Source organism: Sparus aurata, chromosome 19 (genome assembly GCF_900880675.1).
Source record: "Sparus aurata chromosome 19, fSpaAur1.1, whole genome shotgun sequence".
NCBI lineage: Eukaryota > Metazoa > Chordata > Actinopteri > Spariformes > Sparidae > Sparus > Sparus aurata.
In genome coordinates this window covers 29,698,448-29,713,760 of record NC_044205.1, presented here as the reverse complement: position 1 = coordinate 29,713,760, position 15,313 = coordinate 29,698,448, and the positions used below count along the sequence as shown (strand labels likewise).

The window sequence follows — 15,313 nt, the reverse complement described above, 5'->3', positions numbered from 1 at the left end:
TTCTAATGTCTCATTGTGTTGAGTTGCTGCTGCTTCAAAATAAAAGGACTTTTATTGTGAAGAATCTATAGGAAATGAAGCGTGTGATCGGGAGCGTCACCTCCTGAACACTTCGACACTTAGAGGACGGAAACATCAACAAACAGACTTAAAATCACTTCAAGGTTCATGTGATTAAAAATAAGCTGAGGTCATCTTCACCTGAAGAGAGAGAGACACCTGTACACCTGTTAACTCGCACTGCCGGGAGGGTGTGTGTGTGTGTGTGTGTGTGTGTGTGTGTGTGTGTGTGTGTGAGACAGAGACAGACACACACACAGAGGAAGTGTGTAGGAGTGAATCCTGGCTGCGACAGAGTCAACATATGCTTAAGAGACGTTGGAGAGAGAGCAAATTGGAAACTGAAAATGCCTCAAACACACACACAGACACACACAGACACACACAGACACACACACAGACACACACACACACACACAGACACACACAGACACACACACACACACACACAGACACACAAACACACACACACAGACACACACAGACACACACACACAGTCAGGGTATTTTTGGCTAATTTTGCAGCTTTGCAATTCATATTTTCAGCGTTCGGGGATTCGACAGAAGCAGAAATCTCATTTCTCCTCGTTTAGCCGTCACCCACTCACGGCGCGTCCTCCGGGTGCGACTGCTGATAATTATACAATATTGCTAATAGAACAATTCTGACACATTTCAGCTCCTTTACAGCATCTGCTGCAGCTGAAAACACACACAGTGTTTGTATTGAAATGTAAAATGATTTGTGAGATGATGTTTTCAGCACAGCGGGGAGCGATAACTGCAGACACACTGAGACTGTTGAACTGAGGGTTTTATACTGTAGCTGCTTCACATATGATACAAACAGTGAGATCCTGAATATATCCTCATATTTAACACAACATATTAGCCATAATTAATACGGATGTTTTGCAAAACACTGTCGCCTCTCGTCCGAGGGAAGCAGTGACGGTTACCTCGTCTGAAACCGAATAATCTGCAGAATTTATGACATATTTTCACTCGCAGGTTTTACTCAACCTGCAGCGATGAAATCAAAAGCCTGTTTCAAACGTGTATTAAATATACAGCAGATAAATGTGCTCCGGGTTTTCACTTTCATAAAGAACAGGCTGGTTACAGAGCCGGGCTCTTCAGAAAGAAACTGCTGCCATTGTAGAAAGACAGCGTGGAGATATATTCTGGGAGCAGAGCTGGACTCTGATCCTCGTCTCCTCGTCTCCTCTGCAGACCGGACGTCTCTCCTGGCTCAGTATCAGAGAGACGGCGAGGAAACGGTTTAACGAGGGCGAGCGAGCGACCGGTGGACGTTCACAGGTTTTCTGAAAGCCTCATGTGTGCAGAGGTTGTTTCTCTGAAGGAGGTTTGGTGATTTGAACATCACGTGGTCGTCCTGTGTGGGATTCTTCAGTTCGGCTCTCGTTATAATTAAAGCTCCGTTTGCCTTCGTTCTCTCCTCCGTCTCTCTGGTCCTCCTTTAGCTTACATCCTGTCCACTGAGAGACTTTGCATCTTGGAGTGTGGATTACGTTTTTGCTCACAGAGCTGCGTTTCCTGTTAATAAGTGGAGTCAGTGGCGTCTGGCCCTGGTTGGGTTAACGCTCGCTTTCTCTTCTTCTTCAGTTTGCAGCCTTGTCAGACGAGGTTTCAAACTTTTATGGCACTGAATGAATCAAAATAGTACAGATGCGTCCAGAGATGACAACTGTACCAAACGTAGCTTTTCAGGTTGAAATAATCGCGTAACTACAGCCAAGAAGGCGGCCAAACGTCTGACCGCACCGCTGGATAGTTTTCAGGACACCATGTGATCTTTCCATCTGTGATCGTAGAGACCAGCACAGGTATTTTAATGCAGACCATGATGTGTTTCTAACCCTGACCACGGCTCAATCACAGTGTTGTGACAGGAGAGGAAAAGAAAATCCAACCTAAACAGACGTGAAGTCATCCTGGAGACCAGAAGATCAGTTAGCTCCACGGCTAACTGAGCTACCTGCTAACAGCAGCTAGTTGCTTCAGCACAGTCGTGTTGGAGTCACTGTTGAGTTGTGGCAGCTTCTAACAGACTAAACACACAATCCCTCACACAGACACACACTGTATATTTACATACAGGACACACTGCAGCCGCGACACCTGTGAACGAGAACAAAGCAGCTGAGCGGCTCCACACAGCTGATCTCCGGCTGCCGACACACTCTGCTGCCTCCTTATTAGCAGCCCGATGTCTCATTTTCACAGTTTTTACCCACAGTTCCCGGCTCTGATACAGACAGGAGGCTGCACGGACCCCTCGAGGCCTCGCAGGTCATAAAACATGGATTTAGATGCTGCAGTGTGAAGACGTAATGAGCAGGAACCAGGTGCTTTAATGTTTAACTTCTGCTTTGTCGTGGAGCTTCCCAGCCTGCAGAGAGAAGAGCTGACAGACCAGCAGACTGACACAGTAACAGAGGACTTCTGTTCATCAGAGGAAAAGAAAAGGCCGTAAAGAAGTGACGCTTATGTCAACATGATAAACTTAATGTCCAGAAACTGTTATTACAGCCAAATGTCTGACTGCAGCCGGATGTTGTAAAGACGGCTGGAGACGTTTCCAGGTGAACAGCGGATGTTTGTCACCAGAAGTCGAAACGTCTCCGTCTGTGGCGGCGGCGACCGACACGGACTCTCTGGTGAAAACTACAGTGAGCAGCTGAAAATGACTGAAAACTGTTTGAGAGTAAAAGATTTATGTCTGAACCAGCGGGTCAAAGACAGGAAGTCAGACGATGTCGAGACATGATGCTGGTTTTCCCATTTTTCTTGATATTTGCCAACTATAATAAATAATACATACACTTCTGCATTATTAAAAATCTTTCCAATTTGAGGAAACCAAGACAGAATCCACAGAATCCACAGAATCCACTGCTTTCAGCTCACACGTGGAGATCTGAGGTCCTGTTTCTGTTTCCAGATTACAACTGATATCACGACAAGATCGTTATCTTGAGTTCTTTTGATAATCGTCCAGTGAAAATCCGACATTGTGACAGAGCGAGTTGGAAACCAAGGACCCGCGTCCACAAACATCCTGTCTCTATGACGACGACATGTATGATGGACACTTAACAAGGAGTTAAAGCAGCGACGGCCTTCCAGGAAAAGAAAAGAAGGTTTCACTGGCGCTGTATCGACACTTCACCTGGTTTGAAGGTAGCTGTCGATGCAGACGTTGTAAGAAATCGAGCTGATGGACGGCCAGTACATTCAGAGTGATTCTGATTGGCTGTCAGTGTTTCTATCGTTCATCACATCGGTCTGAACGTGATCCCAACGATATCGATCGCTCCACCATCCACTTATGTTCAGATAACGAGGATTCAAATGAAACCATGATTAACCATGTTCTTGTTTTCAAGCTGAAATAAAAACACAGATTCAGGTTTTCGTCTAATTTTCTTCCACAGGACTTTTAAATGTTGTTTGGTTGATTATCTGCAGCCGCCTACTTCATTCATCAACACGTGTGTCGGCCGGCTGCAGTGAAGTGACAGAATGAATCACCGCCACAGTTTAACTGATCCGCAGTTTGGAAACGCACCGAAGATCTTGGAAACGTTTGGAGTCTGTGAGACGAGTCCAGGAAGTGTTTCGATGTTACATAAGAGAGCAGCTCAGTGTGTGTGTGTGTGTGTGTGTGTGTGTGTGTGTGTGTGTGTGTGTGTGTGTGTGTGTGTGTGTAGAGTAAGGTCTGGTGGGCTCAGCAGGTTCAGGAAGGGCTTTCTAGAACAGATGGAGGACACAAACACACACAGGCAGTAGAAAGGGTGTGCACACTAACTCACGCCAGAGAAATCAATTTGACATCCTGGGTGATATTTTCGACAGCAAAGGGCTGCGAACACACACACACACACACACACACACACACACACACACACACACACACACACACACACACACACACACAGATGTCCTGTAAATCCTCCGCAGCTCCAACAATTAGCGCAGCAGCTAATTTGTCTTCACTGACAGCAGAACAAATGCTAACACTGTCTGTCGCTAATACAGTTAGCATGCCCGGCCGGGTCATTGCTTCAGTCCAGCTACGCTCAGAACACACTTCAGGACGCAAAATCACCTCAGCTCAACTCAGACTGGCAGATTTATGACTTCTGTTTGCTAATCTATGAGTGAGAAGGAAAGGAGGAGTCAGAGGAATCAGTCAGACCTCGAACGCATCCTTCAGAGCTGTGAACAACGTGTCTGTCAGTGATCTCCATCCTCCGAACATCCTCCTCCCAGACGAGAAGAGGCCTCTCTCACTCATCATCTGCTGGTGTAAACAGGAAGCAGAAGCATTTATACTCTGTGGTTGTTGCTCAGCTGTCCAGTTTACACTCCATTTACGTTCTCTTGACTTACTGCTACATTTTATGCTAGATGTCGGAGGGCTGGAACAGATGCAACAGGTTATTCTACATGAAAACAGGACAACAATGTGGTAAATGTAAACTTGTAAACGTCTGAGGCTACACACCACATCAGCACGTCAACATTACATGTTTATGACCAGGAGACAGAGTTTTTCCAGACACGATTTTTTCCTAAAACTATCCAGGTAATTCATTCAGATTCTCACAAGATAAAACATCTAAATGAACCTGAAAGAAGTGTGAAGTCTTTAAGAAACGTAAAGAAAGTTCACAAACACACCCAGTCGTGTAGTCCTGCAGGTTAACGTGACCAATGTTTCAATAACATCGTTTTATCCAGGACGATTCTGTGAAGGACGTCATGTTTTACTGCCTTTTGCAACCCAATTTGCAAAGAAAGATGCAGAAAAGATGTTCGTAATGTAAAGTGTATTCATGTCTTGTCACTTATTCGGAGCTCCTACAGTAAAATATTATAAAAAACGAGTCGATTCAAGAATTCAAAATGTGACTCTGACGTAGCTGAACGTCTAATTAGATGATGTAAAACTGAGGTCACAGAGCGGAAGAAGACAGACGCACATGTTGGTAATCTGTGCGAGCTGAACGCGGTCACAGATGTCGACTGTTCTCGTCAGTTCGTTACAAACACACAGAACCGTTTCATCCAATAAAGGAAGGAGATTAAAAAGAGGTCGGCCGGAGCAGCGATGAGGAATGTTTGCAGTTAACAGCAAAAACCCATCGACTCTGAATGACGATTGATCCCAGAAGCTCACCGTACCATCTGCTGCCCCCACACACACACACACACACACACACACACACACACACACACACACACACACACACACACACACACACACACACACACACACACTTTACCAGCAGGTGTGTTTCCTTTCCGTCCAACCTTCATCACTCTCCTCCAGTTTCGCTTTGAGTCCGACAACAGAGCAGAAAACTTTCCCTCTGCCGGCTGAGAAAATCTGTCATTCAGATAAACTTCAGGTCTCGGACTCTGAACTACATTACCCAGGAGGCCGATTATCTTCTGTGGAACCTTAATCACCTGTCCCTGCTGTTCCTGGTGGGGTTGTAAATGAGGTCGGACCCCTGGCGTACAGCACTAACCACATTATCTGAGACGGAGCCGCCTGCCTGGACCTCGTTAACGACAACATTAGCTGAGTGGAGGTCAGGATTTATTCATCAGGAGGAAGATGGAGGAGGCCGGACACTTTGTCAGGACTGATGTTGGGATTAAGTCGAGCGTATCATGAGAGTACAACATCTTCTTTAACCGTGTGATTCTGGAGCTTCTCTCTGTCTTTCCCACGTTTTACTCTCGGCGCTGTTTGTCGTCTAAGGCCCAGTCCACATGGATACGGACACGTCTTATTACCTCCACTTTCCACAGAGCTAACACCGCTGATATAAGGCTAATGCTTTAGCTTTAGCTGCACTTTTATGTTGTTTTAGATGACATTCGTAAAATCTAAATCACATGTGGAGCTTCTCGAGCGTCTCTTCTACTCAACATCTTAACCTACATAAGTGTGTTGGGAGATGATAACATCTCCCAACACACTTATGTGGATGATGCACAACTCTTCATAACAGTGGTGCATCATGACCACAGTCGGATTGGTTGGTTGGTTGGTTTTATTGTTTGTTGGTTGGTCTGCTGGTTGTTTGATTGGTTGGTTGGTTGATTAGTTGGTTGTTTGATTGGTTGGTTGGTTGATTAGTTGGTTGTTTGGTTGGTTGATTAGCTGGTTGTTTGGTTGGTTGTTTGGTTGGTTATTTGTTTGGTTGGTTGGTTGTTTGGTTGGTTGTTTGGTTGGTTGGTTGGTTGGTTGTTTGGTTGGTTGGTTGTTTGTTTGGTTGGTTGTTTGGTTGTTTGGTTGGTTGGTTGTTTGGTTGTTTGGTTGTTTGTTTGGTTGGTTGTTTTGTTGGTCTGCTGGTTGTTTGATTAGTTGTTTGATTAGTTGGTTGTTCGGTTGTTTGGTCTGCTGGTTGTTCTTGGAGAACAGACCCAACTAACCTTTGGTATGGATCCAGATAAATGGACAGATGCAGGAATTAAATGGATGAAAACAAATCAGGTGTGTATATAAACTTACTGCCATTCTTCGTTAATTTATTAACTGTCGTGGTTGAACGCTGGTTGAAAAAGTTTTGTACAAGCAGACGAGGATTACATTTTGTTTTGTGAATAACAACATAAAAAAGATATCAATCGATTATCGAAACATTTGCTGTTGCAGAACAAATTTTTGCTAAGAACCAGTTTGTTAGGCACTTTTTGTAGCAAACACTGATGCAACCGTCCTGCAACAAATCCTCTCTGCCTGAAGGTTATCAAGTCCAGGTTTTTGTGGAGAGAGGTGATGATTCAACTATCGGATCGTTTCGCAGCAAGTTAATGCTGAATTTGTGTTCCTATTATTTTGCCTTTTTATATCAATTAAAGTAGGCTAATTAACAGAAACACATATCTGTTAGATACACTGGATTAACACTCCCTCACATGAAACTCCATTTCTAACTTCACTCAGCGCCTCTCTGCTCTGCCTGGCTCTTTCCACTGGACTGACATCGAGGTAGAAAACCATCTCGGCGTTCAGAACCGACTGCCGAGCCGGAGCTGCTTTAAGACAGACAACAAGACCAGGAAGGAAGCCAAGAGACACAACATACACTAATGCAAATGCGATGCCACTGAAAGCAGCCATTAGTCCGTTAATCACCTCAGCTGTAACTCTACAGATTCTGCCCTCATATACAAATTTAATCCCGGTCGGGTTTTAGTGTTTTATTATTCAAATGAAGCACTAATGAATTCAGAGTCAGGCAGTAAAACATAACTCACTGCTGAGCTGCTTTTTTTTTTTTCATTACTGAACTTTTAATTGGTAGATCTGATAATAGCCTAACCTTGACTCTGATTGGTGGAGTTGATTGCAGTGTAGTGGAATCCCAGACTGACCTGCCGGGAGGCCCCGGGGCTGAGACCAGCTCCGGGGCCTCTTTTACTCTCAACTTCATCCAATTACGTGGAAACTTTGCTGCGCAGTAATTTGATTAAACTCTTAAAGTGGCTATAACTGATATTTCTATCACTGCAGTGTATGAGGTCAGATTGTGTTGTTGGTTCTGGTACTGATGAACCTGCAGCTGTTTGTCCGTCTGGACCACCAGTGCTCTCGTAGGGTTTCACTTTTCCACACATTTGCAGCAGCGGCCGTCGAACGCGAGGTGACTACAGCGAGCCGCGGTGTGATGAGACTCAGAGATGATGCTGAAGTCTGCAGCGGGCTGTAATTACAGGCGAAGGCAGACGCAGCGAGCTGGACGTGGAAGCCCCTCCGTTATTAATGAAAGCTAATGAAGGCTGCAGCTCTGATCTCCTCTCCTCCCTCCATCCCTCACTTACAGGCAGCTGGGTTAATTTAGACCACAGGCAGACATCCAACGCTGATACATCTCTGTGTGTGAGTGTCTGCGTCTCATTACAAAATCAGGGAGGTTTCCTGATTAAAAAGACGACTGAATTTCCCCGACACCAACCGAGTTTAAGAAGCAAAGCAAAGAGAAGCCAAATGTAAACGTTGACTGTCGACAGTGTGAGGAACTACAGAAATGTTACAAAGAGCAGGAACAAATCAGGAACCAATTTGTTTTAATAAACATCACGTCAAACAGTTGTAATGTTCTAAAGGTTTCCTCTGGTTCTGTTGGGTCTGGTTCTCAGACTTCCTTCCTCTCTGACTCTCTGTCAATCTTGAATCTGCAAAATTTGGTCACAACCTGCTTGTTTATTGTCAAATTTATGATAGATGTGGACAAATGATCACCTGTAGGACCAGCATGCTAGTAGCATAGCAACATAAAATGGAACGCAGCGCCTGATTCTGTCCGTCTGAGGTCTGAACTCTGCATCCATCCATCGGTTTTGTTTCTTGTGTGTCCACAGAATCTAATTTGACCTTCTACCTAAACTGTCAACTGTCCTAAAGTCTCACTGCAACGTGTTGAACGTGCTGCAGGTGACTGTGAAATTAAATGTAAATGATGTCATCACAGCGTTCACACCTCTTTAAACACCTGCTCTTAATTATTGTGGGTTTTGTGTTTATTACTGTACAACTACAACCTGCTGTTTAATGGATGCAGCTCATCCATAACTCTGACGATTGATTTCCTGCAGCTGTGTGTGTCGCTGGCCCTCTACAGGACTCTAACTTTGTCACCATAAACATTATGAATCATCAGCACAGATGTTCCCTTCGGTCCAGTCGCTGTAGCCCTTGATTTGGACTTTCTCCAGCTCCTCTCCGACACATCAAAGCGTCGCCTCATTCTGACTATATTTGCATTTTGCTGCCAATTAAAGCCGAGGTCGGGTTTGTTTACATCTGCTGCGTGACTTCAGTTTCCTCAGACCGAGAGTGACATTAAAAACCAAATAAAGCTTAAATCCCAGGAAAGCTTCGTAAATGTGTCTTTATGCAGTGAGAGGGAGGTCAGGGAGGTGAAATATTCATTCAGAAATAAATAGAAATACTGCTGTTGTTGTTGCGACGACGTGTACAAAAAATGTCTGGAATGAGAACATTTTCAAACTAGTTTGAAATTGCAAGTCAGTCATGTTTTATTCAGTATTTTTGGTATTTCCCAACATCATTTGTTAACCTGTTGTGGTATTTTGTCCTCGTTTTTCTCCGTTATGAGCCGTCACTCCTTCTTATTAACGATTTCTCTTTAATTCTTAGTTTTTTTACGAACGAAACAGGGAAAAAAAATTAATTTGAAATATCTGCCACGTCACAAAATCTTGATGCTGAATGTATTTTAACTTAAAGGGAAATGTAGAGGAAACAGCAGGGATCAATACGATGTTCAACACAGTGAGAGATCTCACACACACACACACACACACACACACACACACACACACACACACACACACACACACACACACACACACACACACACACGCCTGATCACCTACCTCAGTCTGTGGAACGAGCGGTGCAGAAGAGTTTGTTGATCCGGACCGGAGGACTGGAACAGAGACGATGGATGGCTGGGCGGATGTATGGACGGAGGGTCAGGCGGCTGGATGGACGGGTCACGGCCTGATGTGTCCCAGACGGATTCTTCCGCTGGTCTGAACACGGGAGGAAGCGATCGATGGGGGGACGTCGGGGGCCTTGATCCACCAGGCAGAAAGAAGACAGAAAACTCAATCTGCAGCTCACAGCGGAGAGAAACAAGCTGCTCACATCAAACAGAGTCCTGTCAACACGACCAGAACCGTCTGGAACGAGTTCTCACTTCGTCCACTTCCACAAGTTTACTGACAACCTGCAGAATCTCACTGTAAAGAAACAGTCCACCAAAAGCAAAGCTGTGCACGACTATGAGAGAAAACATGGCGGGACATTTGTGTCAGGTAGTTGTGGCTGCGTTCCATTACATCATTCATACACACACTCTTTCATTCAGGTTCATCTTCTTTATCAACAACTACCAAGAGAAGCTTCATTTGAAATCCTGAGAGAAATCCTGCCAAGACGTCTCTATCTCAGAGAAAACACACGGCTGTTTTCTCAGTTGGTCTCTGATAGTGAAGAAGCAGATGTGACATTGGATTGAGACTGAATAAAAAGCATTTAGGGGCTCTGGTGTGAACGGCGACACTGACAGCAGCGTCTGGTGATGTGGAGGAAACTGACTGAAAGCTCCGATTAGACGGAGAGACTTCGTCCAGTCAGCTGGGACTGAAGGAAATCCTCCTTTATTGATCTGACGTTCCTGCAGAGCCATCAGTCATCAGTCAGCTGCCTCTGCAGGGACACACACACACACACACACACACACACACACACACACACACACACACTCCCCGACAGGATAAAGCACAGTTGTATATTCTGTTTGATAAATACTGACAGTGATGAGAGTATTTGTTGAGGGATCTCCAGAGCTGTTTGGACGAGTGAAAAGCAGGCGGGTGTCCCTCACGTTGTGACTCTAATCGTCTTCACTGATTAACCAGTTGACCAAAATTAACTAATTGAATTACTGATTAATCGATTATGTTATTTGTTAAGCTGAAGTGCCAAACATTTATCTGTTTCTAGCTTCTGCATTGTATAAATATGCAGCTTTTCTTCCTTTTTTTGATGGTAAACTGATAAATGTATCTCAGATTTGGACAGAACTAACAAACTGATTAAAGGGCAGTTTTTCCAGGTCTTAATGTGAACAACTACATGTGTGAAAATAGTAGTTTAAAGCTTTTTGTGGCTCCAGAGCTGTGCTTTTACACATTTTAAGCACAATAATGTCACTGCAGCAAATATCGTGGACAGCTGCTTTACTCCAAACTATTTCTTTGCATTAAGAGACATTAATAAGAGAGTCTGCTTTTACTAATAACTAGTGCAGTGCCCGTAGGAAGCATGTATTCCTATAGAAAAGTGGGAGGTTAAGTAGCTTTTTCATGGATGGCCAAATGAGGTTGTGTTTGAAGGTGGGACGTCAGGGATATAATTGGCTGTTTTTGACTACTTTTGATTATACCATTATATGTCACCTTAAAAACTATTTACCTTGCCTTACTTGGTGTAATTATTTTTAGCACAACCTCACATGTGTGACTGTACAGTTATTTTTTCATTTTAAGGTACTATATTAACACTATGGACCTAAAATCACAAAATAACATAAAATCAGAGTAGAAAAAGTTTGTTTTTTTACTGTGAAAACCACAAATATGTTTAATGAACCAATTGCATTAGTTATAATGCAAATATAAATTGTTGTTTACTAAACTGGTGCATAAGTTTTTGAAATTTACAAAGTTATGTGTAACTATTTACATTTAAATGCAGGCAATGCCTCAGGCTCCTCAGCTCATTCCTGCCTGTTCCACATTCAGCCGTCTCCTCCTTGGTTTGCCTCACAACACGACTCCACTACTCACTAAACACACCACACCAAACACTACATAACACACTAACTATACACTCCAAACACACTATATGTCACAAATCTCTCAACTCTCGCTATATCTGTCGCCGTCTCCAACACATCACTGCTGCTGTCAATCATCCGCCGATGTCCCTCCCATCTTCCTGTTCCTCAACAACCAAACTTGCTGCTTGGACACTTTCGTGACAAAAGCACATTTTTACTGTTTCTTCCTGCACCAGACACAAAGCAAACGTAACGGCAATGTTCGCGAAAAAGCGTGTTGGACATTATTTACCCTAAATCCGGTTTTGGACGTGTCAGTGCGTCCGCTCCGTCGACTCGGGAGGTGAGCCGTGTAGCTAGCGCTAGCTAGCAGCTAGCGCTAGCTACACACGAACATCCACAGATTCCGATCCCACTTTGTTGTCCGCGCGTCTCCGGATCTCCTCAGACCCGAACAGACTTGGACTTGTTTAATCTCATTAATCCACAACAGTCAGTTTAGATGCACAGAACAGAACCGAACCACCAGCAAAATCCCGGTCCAGCTCGCGCCACTGCAGGTATAAATCCGCTTGTTTTTAAGGTATGTCGTGGGCTTGAGCTCTGCAGTGATTGACTCTGGTGCGCACGTGACTGTGGTGGCTCCGGTGGACAATGCTTGCAGAATTTGTAAAGCATTTATGAAATAATTTATTCACGCTATCATTGCAGTCCAAACAAATGCTTATTGCACACCACTGAACCACGCAGCAGCCATGTTGAAAGTCTCAGGTCAGTGTGATCCTGATCCGCAGAGATATTTGAGGAACACACACACACACACACACACACAGACAGACAGACAGACAGAGATTTCTTGCTTTTATAGAGAGATAAATAATGCAGTAATATCACTGCAGCAAATACAATGGCAGACTTTAGCGGCAAAATTAAAAGTTGTAGTTAAACTTCACAGGACAGAGGAAACTCTCCAGAGGAAATAGAATTCTGAAATAAATATTTTTAGGCTGCTCTGATGGAGCTCAGGCTTTATCAGGAGGACAGCTGCTTTACTCCAACAAACCTGAACTGAGTGTTTGACCTTTTGGTTGTGTCGAGGAGGCCAGATTAGTTTCCGACTGATCCTGTCGGTGTGTCGGGAGATTTAAATAATCAATGAACGTAAGCTGCTGTTCCTCACATGTAAATCAGCACAGTATATACGTTTCTTTCTTAAAGAGACAAAACGTAACTTTCTGGAGAAAAAGACTTGATTGATGAGTCTCATCACCAGGTCATTAAATATTTTATTCATTGGATCTGCAGCTCGGGTCGATCAGCAATGAGCCTTCTCATCAACCTTCGAAACAAAATCTTGAACATTTGTACAAATCTTACATACGATGGTTTCCAATAGCTCCCCTGTACTGGACGATAACCTCCAGTTGGGTTCAGAATTGTGAAGGATTAAAAAGGATATTTTGGGGTTTTGGGCTGTTGATCAAAAAAGATAAGCATTTTGAAAATCTTAATTTTAGCTCTGGGCAACTGAAATGATCAATTAATCTACAAAATGATGTGATTAATCAGCCGTGAAAATAATTGCTAATTGTAGCCCTGTTTGGGAATCACAATCAGTATTTGAGGAAGAAGACGACCTCACTTCACTTTCACTCTGTGCTTCAAACGATCCTCACAAAGACAGATGTACAACACGACACACACACACTAAACACTGCCTCATTGGACCAGAACGACAGACAAGACAATCAATGATATCAACTGAGTTTTTACCAGCACACACACACACACACACACACACACACACACACACACACAGCAGTACCATTGACCTTTACACTAAAAGACAGCAGGACATCAACAAACAGGATGTGTCTCTGACCTTTCACACATCTACTGCTAAAGAGCATACTGTATATACACACACACACACACACACACACACACACACACACTAAAATCAGCTGACATCAGAGAGCCTGATGTTGGAGTGTGTGTGTGTGTGTGTGTGTGTGTGTGTGTGTGTGTGTGTGTGTGTGTGTGTGCGTGGTCCTCTCTAACAAGACAAATCTCCACTCGGGACAGAAATGTCAACTCCTCTGTTTCCTCATCATGTTTCACTCTGACATCACTTCCTCCCAGCTGACTCAAACTGACCCAGAGGTCAAAGGTCAGACTCCACCAGTGAGAACAGAAACTGTCCTTCAGCTCGACACTCGAGGTTCTAATGCCTTCACTCAGGAAAATGTCAGGAAACAGTGAAAGATGTCCGACACGTTCGCCTGGAGATTTAATATTTGACCACAGTCTAAGATGCCAGTGAATGATTCTTATTTTTGCTTGGTCGATGATTTTAACTGACTAATCAATTATCACAATCGTTGCTGATTAATTTTCTGTTGGTTGACTGATTGTTTCTGCAGGACAGCTGCAACAGTCAGGGCGCAAATCCAATCTGCTGAATCATCACTGAAGCTTTGTGTAGATATGATGACTGATAATTATCTGACACTTACAGTCGATACCGATAAAATAACCGATAATAGAAACCAACATTTAATGCTTTCTTTCATGCACACAGTGTAAGAGAGGCTCAAACTTAGTGAACATAGATGTTTACTTGATATACACCAGTGACGACATGTGCGGCTCCTGTCTACGTTGCGTTGCTCTACACAGCAGCAGCAGTTTGACATAATGAGCATGACATCAGCGTGGTTGTTGTTGTTGTTCTTCTTCTGTGTTATTATTGGCTGCTCACAGAACTACGTTAAAGGTGCATACTGCCAACTTCTGTGTGGAGACGCTACACTTGTTAAATCAACAAAAGCTTTAACTTTGTATTATCGTCCAATCACGGATAATGTACATTTTCCATCATTGGGTTGATAATTGATCTGTTTGTTATGTCTGATGCATCCCTACTGTTGGGACTTTAACAAAATATGAACACAATGAGATTTCTGATCAATAATCATCAATAATGTGGATATAATGAATCAAGGGTAAAGATAAGAAGTAGAACAGCCTTTTAAGTTCCCTTTACTGTATTGCAGCCTTTAAAACCAGATAAAGACTCCACCTGACCCAAAATCCATCCCCACAAATTGTCTCACATCATATTATACCATAACAATGTAATATTGGAACTATAGCTGTGCTGTTTGGACCAATGTAATGTTTATGATGCTTATTTATTGAGCACACGTGGCTTCAGGAGGTTCAGTGTGATGTCTGAGATCAGCTGTTACCTGTTGGATAACCTGTCAGAGAGGTCACACACGTGCACACAATGACACCAACAACACGAGACAACTCACAGACACGTTAAAGATTCCTCTCAGGTGTCATCAGCAGTGTTTCTGTCTCTGCTTCAACTCTTTATCACACTTAGAACAAGCTGTCTTAATATCTGCACTTCTGTCAGAGTGTTTGTAGCAGAGCAGCTAACATGCTGACCCACAACAAGGACATTTAACCGGGAAATGAAGCGCAGTGTGACCCGGCATGATGCCGGTTTGTGTTCCGAGGTGACCCGCTATAAGCTCACAGCACAGCTCATTCATTAAAACCCATCAGTCGTGTATTAATTCGCACTTATAGGAGGTTAAAATAATCGAGGCTAACTCACCTTCTGCCACACACCAGAGCTGAGCTGCCGTTCAGGCGGCGGGAACGTGCCTGTTCACCAACCGGAGACGAATCGTGTTCAGAATTCAAAGACTAATATTCATGACATTCTTCTTATACTGCAGCATCTATAAATATGAAACTGGCTTTAATTTAATGAACGCCAGAGCAGAAACTGTGTAAGATAACACGTATTTCTGCTCAGG

General features: G+C 43.6%; 1 long non-coding RNA gene across 1 annotated transcript in view; it reads right to left on the bottom strand.

Moving 5' to 3' along the window:
• The window catches only part of LOC115569998 (uncharacterized), a 21,302-nt gene extending 6,005 nt beyond the window's left edge, over positions 1-15,297 (bottom strand). The window contains exons 1-2 of the long non-coding RNA XR_003981658.1: positions 15,109-15,297; positions 9,505-9,705 (exon numbers count right to left, since the gene is read on the bottom strand). This is a non-coding gene — a long non-coding RNA (uncharacterized LOC115569998). The remainder of the gene's footprint in view (positions 1-9,504; positions 9,706-15,108) is intronic.
• Between the last annotated feature and the right edge of the window lie 16 nt (positions 15,298-15,313).